The sequence below is a fragment of the Canis aureus genome, chromosome 21 (assembly GCF_053574225.1).
Source record: "Canis aureus isolate CA01 chromosome 21, VMU_Caureus_v.1.0, whole genome shotgun sequence".
NCBI lineage: Eukaryota > Metazoa > Chordata > Mammalia > Carnivora > Canidae > Canis > Canis aureus.
Window position 1 is genome coordinate 40,184,746 of NC_135631.1, and position 6,000 is coordinate 40,190,745.

Sequence of the window (6,000 nt, forward strand, 5' to 3'; positions counted from 1 at the left end):
AGTGGCTGCTACCACAGCACAGAAAAAAACAGGAATGTTGTGAGGAATTTAAGGGCCATGGGATAAATGGTTGCTACCACTTGAAGTAGATAGCTTAAAGTAAGAGAAGAAAAGTCTCAATCTATTCTCAACCTCACAGAACACCGTGCCCGGTCCATGATTAAGATATAAGAACCTCTCACCAAACGTAGTTGCAGGAAAACATAACAGAAAATCAAACTCCATCAAATCAAACATCTGATTCTCTGAATTGTTTCATCATATGAGTGGAATTCACAACCAAGTCTGTTTTCTTGTAAGAAAGTTCAGGGTAAAAAACTAGACCCCAAGAACTGGAATGGGAACTTCTGGGAAGATGTGAGTGACTCAGAATACTCCAACTCATAAACTCAGCTGAGCTTCTCCTTAGGAGAAGCACCATCTGCTCCTCTGTCTGAGACTCCTGCCTTGTGAAAAGACCTGTGATTATCACAGTTTCCTTACAAAGGGAAGGTGATTCTCCTGCCACTTATACCATCTCCCTCCATCTCCAGACCTGGAGAATCAGTTACCTGGGATCAGTTCCCAACAAACCCAAATTAGGCAAGTGTAATGTCAAACCCAACAATCAAAGACACACACCAAAAGTCTTGCAAGATTTTCTAATTGTGTTGATGAATGAAAGAAAAGAGAATACGCATTGAAATATATTCTAAAAGAGAGAGAATAAAGAGAAGAGAGGGGCACCTGGGTGGCTTAGGTCATGATCCCAGGGTCCTGGGATTGAGCCCCAGGCTCCCTGCTCAGTAGGGACCCTGCTTCTCCCTCTCCCTCTCCCTGCTGCTCTGCCTGCTTGTGCTCTCTCTCTCTCTGTCAAATAAATAATAGATATATAAAAAATAAAGAGAGGAGAGTAAATAATTTTATTGGACAAAATTTATCTATGTGAGTACACTTACCAGAGTTTCTGGATTAATATTTGAATTACATAAGTACTGTTGTTTAGTTGTTTGACTGAAACCAGACTTAGCAGCACCTACCAGCCCTCTGATGATCCCCTGGATCCACATGTAGAGGCTGTCAGGTAACCTCTTTCCTCTGCCAGTCCAAGGCTTTCTCAAGGGGCTCGTGGAAAATGTAACTAACTCAGCCAGGATCAGATTTGGCTACTTGAAACCGAAGATTCTAAGACAATATGTATTTTTAATCTTAAAAATTAAGTAAGTTGTATTATTCGAGTTTCCCCAGAAAAAAAGAGAACCATTAGGATAGGCATATACATAGAAAGATATTTATTTTAAGGAACTGGCTCATGCTATTATGGAGAACGCAAGTCCCAAATCTGCATGGTGGGCTGAGAGGCTGGAGACCCAGAAAAAGCCAGTGCTACAGTCCAAATCCACAAGCTATCTGCTGCAGAATTGCCTCTTGCTTTGGGAAAGTCAGTCTTTTGTTTTACTCTAGTTTTCAACTGATGGGATGAGTCCCATCCAATGGAGGCCACTGTGCTCTCCTCAAAGTCCACCTATTTAAATGTTTGTCTTATCAAAAACCTTCTCACAGAAACATCCAGAATAAGGTTTAACCATATATCTGGGCACCTTGGCCCAGCCAACTGACAGATCAAATTAACTCTCACACCAGATTTTAAAAAGCTTTTTATCAGAAGAATACTGAACATCTGCATTATAAATCAGAATTATTTCTAGAGATGACTGTATTCAGTCTTTTTGTAAGTCACTCAAAAAGTGAATGACTAAGACAATGTAATTTTCAGTCTAGTTTAAAATGTTGAATTTAAAAACTACAAAATTCTGTACTATCCATTTTTTAAAATTGCTTTTTCTGATGATTAATGGCTAGAATAGGAGGGCACCAGTCTACCATGCTTAGTCTCAATTCTTTTCTCAGTCGATATGGTTTATTCAGAGATTCCAAGCAGGTAAACTTGCTATTCATGGCACATCTCTAAATAGAAATCTGTGAAAGATAATGGGCAAACATTAAAACTCTAAAGTTCTGATCCATGGGGTCATCAAGCTATTGATCTTTCTTGTTTATATTTGTCTTGCCAATGGAAATCCTAAGATATGTCTTCTTGATGTGTATTATAGACAATAACTACAAAATCACGGGATAGATCATACACTCTAGTGAGGGAGAGGCAAACAGATAAAAATGAGATTTAGAGAACATTTTTGTCCCCAGACAAATGCAGACTTAACAATGAAAGTACACTCTTTTTATTTAATTCAGCCAGGGTTACTTTTTCGTGATATTAGGGTGATAGAGGCCCTACAGATAATATTCTCATAAAAATTTCTCTACCAAATACATATACTCAAATGAGATATAAAAAGAATTGGTGAATTATTCTGTTGAAAGCAACTTTTTTTATAATAAAATCCACAGCAAAAGATGAATTAACTTTATACATTAGGATATAATTATTTGACCTCCCTTGAACCGAGACTCTTAAGGACTTCAGAGAGCCAGACAAAAAGCTATTTAGTCTCACCGAAGGCTGTATGAATGTCTCCTTTAAACCAAGCTTGGATTTAACATTCAAAGTGATTATTACTTAGTGACTCGCAGCAGGAGGTTCTTGCCCACTAACAGAAGTGGTATCCTAAACACACTAGTTTCACATCAGGCTTCCCTTTGTCAGAACCTACAGGTGCTCCTCAACACTGCCTTTGAAGAAGCCTGACCACTCTCGAAAGTGTCATGGCAGTGCATAAATAAATGAACCTTTCATGGTAGAGCACTTAAGAAGAACAATAACAATTATTATTTCAAATCATCTTCAATAGTTTAATGATAAAACTGGGTATGGCATGGTAAAATATTTTCTCTTGTATCTCAGTTCATAAAATCCCTGTGCAATTTGTGGCTACCGCAGTAGATGGCAGTATTTTAAAACTTCCTCTTCGCAATCAGGACAATTGAATGATTATCTTTAATCAGACTATTTATATTTTATATAGATGAGTCCATACAAAACAGTCATGGTTTAATTCTCACATTTCTTACTTCCTGGACAAATGCTAAACTGCAATAAAACTTGAATTAACAAACATTATCGGTATACTTGAGAGGTGCTGGGTGTTAACTTGGGGACTACAAGGATTTCTCTGAGCCATGAAAACAGGAAAAGTCAGGGTTAAATTGTGCTGAAGATGGTCATCAGAGGAGACTAAAAGAGCCCAGACAACATTAAATGTGTTTTTACAAAAACCATTACTGAAATAGGGGTTTATGTTTTATATAATGGGGAGTTAGTAACCCGGGATAGGTGAAATCATTCTCCCCATTGAAAAATATTCTGACACGTGGATTTGCATCGGAAATCTTTAGAAAATGCTTTTGGCTGAGTATTGTGCAGCATCAGTAATATGTTATTCATTTTCACTGACTATTATAGACCTATGTGTCTGGCTTTTACCAACCTCACTGAGAAGCAGTTATTTAATCTTTGCTTTGGGAGGGGTGGGGGGCATCACTGTGGTTTTTCACCATATAGCTACAATGAAAATATTTTTTGTCATTATCCCTAGAAATAGGTGGATGTTCCTATAATTGGAGGAAAATAATTTCTGGAAACTTAGTAGTCAACCACCATAGCTCCTGATTAATTAAGCGTTTTGTGGAATCCACTCTTCTCCACCCTGACACTTTATTTTCTTCTAACACTTCGTGAATGGAGAATATTAAACACTTCAACAACCAATTATGAGTAACAATTTTGAAAACTCTGCTTCATATATACATAATATGTATTCTATTTTTTTTTAATTTTTATTTATTTATGATAGTCACACAGAGAAAGAGAGAGAGGCAGAGACACAGGCAGAAGGGGAAGCAGGCTCCATGCACCGGGAGCCAGACGTGGGATTCGATCCCGGGTGTCCAGGATCGCGCCCCGGGTCAAAGGCAGGCGCCAAACCGCTGCGCCACCCAGGGATCCCTATTCTTTCTATTTTTTAGATTAATCCCGAAGTCATGTTTTTTGTCCTACTCCCTACTACTTCCTTTGTAGTTTTGCTCCACTAATTATCCATCCTGTCTACTGTCTCCTCAATTTTTCCTTTCCATTGACTTCTTCTTTTTAGCCTAGAAGTGTGCATAATCTTGTCCATCCTAAAAAATTAAGTTAAAAACCTTTCCCCGGATGCCTGGATGGCTCAGTGGTTGCCTTCAGCTCAGGGAGTGATACCCGCATCAGGCATCCTGGAGGGAGCCTGCTTCTCCCTCTGCCTGTGTCTCCATCTCTCTCTGTGTGTCTCATGAATAAATAAATAAAATATTTTTAAAAAATAAAATTAATTAATTAATTAAAAGCCATTCCCTTGATATAGACCTTATTTTGATTATTGTCTGGGTTTTGTGGTTTTTTTTTTTTTTTTTTTTTTTTTTTTTTTACATTTTATTTATTTATTTGAGAAAGATGGAGAGCGGGAGCTAGAGCAGGAGCACCAGCAGAGTGCAGGGCGGAGGGAGAGGCCGACTCCTTCCTGAGCAGGGAGCCTGATGTGGGACTCAATCCCAGAGCTCCAGGATCATGACCTCAGCCAAAGGCAGATGCTTATTCTACTGGCCATCCAGGCGCCCTGATTATTATCTGTTTTAGTTCCCTCAGGCTGCCATAACAAAATACCATAGCCTGAGAGGCTTAAACAACAGAAATTGATCTTCTCACAGTTATGGAGGCTGGAAATCTAAGATCAGGGTGCCGGGATGATCATGTTCTGGTGACAGCTCTTTTCCTGGTTTGTAGATACGTTCTCAAATGGCAGAGGGATTTCTCTCTCTTCCTCTCCTTATGAGGTCACTAATCCCATCATGAGAGCCCCCCTCTAATGATCTTATGTAACCCCAATTACCTCCATCTGCCCATCTCCAAATATCCTCACATTACTGGTTAGGGCTTCAACATATGGATCTGGTGGAAAGGAACGTCAACCTACAATCCCTAATTTTCACCTCATTTTCCTTCCTCTGGAGCTGTTCAGATGACATCTGGGAAAGGATAGTTCTCCTTCCTGCTCCTCTACCTCAGTTCTCATTTTCCTTCACCTCTCCACACATTGGCTTCTATCCTTATAATGTAAGTGACATCTAAGATATGTTTGTGAAGTTCAAAGATTCCTTTTCAGTTCTTGACTTACTTGGCCAATGCTATTGACCATTTTGTTTATTTGTTGCTTCTCCCTCAGGCTTCCAAGAAATGATACTGTTTTCTGCCTTCACCTAGCTCTGGAGTTTCTCCTTAATATCCTTTGCATTGTCTTCCTCGGGGACAGTGTCAGGGTTCCATCCTTAGTGCCCTTCTCCGTTCAATCTATATTCTCCTCTTCTACTTACCCCCATGTCTTCATTATTGCCTCTATACTGTGGTAGATTTCCCATGGACCTCTCTGTCCATGATGTAAAGGGAGCTCCTTGTCTACCAGGCAATCTGTACCACTGTCCATGTTATTTAAATAAACATTTCTTCAGATGGAATTGGAATCTGCCACCTTGGTGATTATGGTTTCTTCCTTTTGTGGCAATATAAAACGAATGCTTCTCATGTCTGTAGCAAAACTCTTGAAGTTTGTGTTTTAAAATATTTAATATTGACTTTCTTGATTTTCTATTATCAATACTAGTAGCATATTATCTTCTATTGCTCTTCAGTAGCTATGGACTCTAGGCTGCTCCAATCACCTCTGGATACTTCAGTATTTGTCAATGTCTTTCTTAGAATGTGCTACTAAGAAAATCAACTACAATATTCTAAGACTGAATGAATTATTAGTTTCATGCCTGAACTCTATTCTTTGAAAGATAGAATGATGTTCTATTTCCAAACCACACTTCCAAAGCACATGCTTGGGGTATTTTTAAAACTGAAAAACAGGGACGCCTGGGTGGCTCAGTGGTTTAGCACCTGGCTTCTGCCCAGGACATTATCCTGGAGTCTTGGGATCGAGTCCCACGTCGGGCTGCCTGCATGGAGCCTGCTTCTCCCTCTGCCTG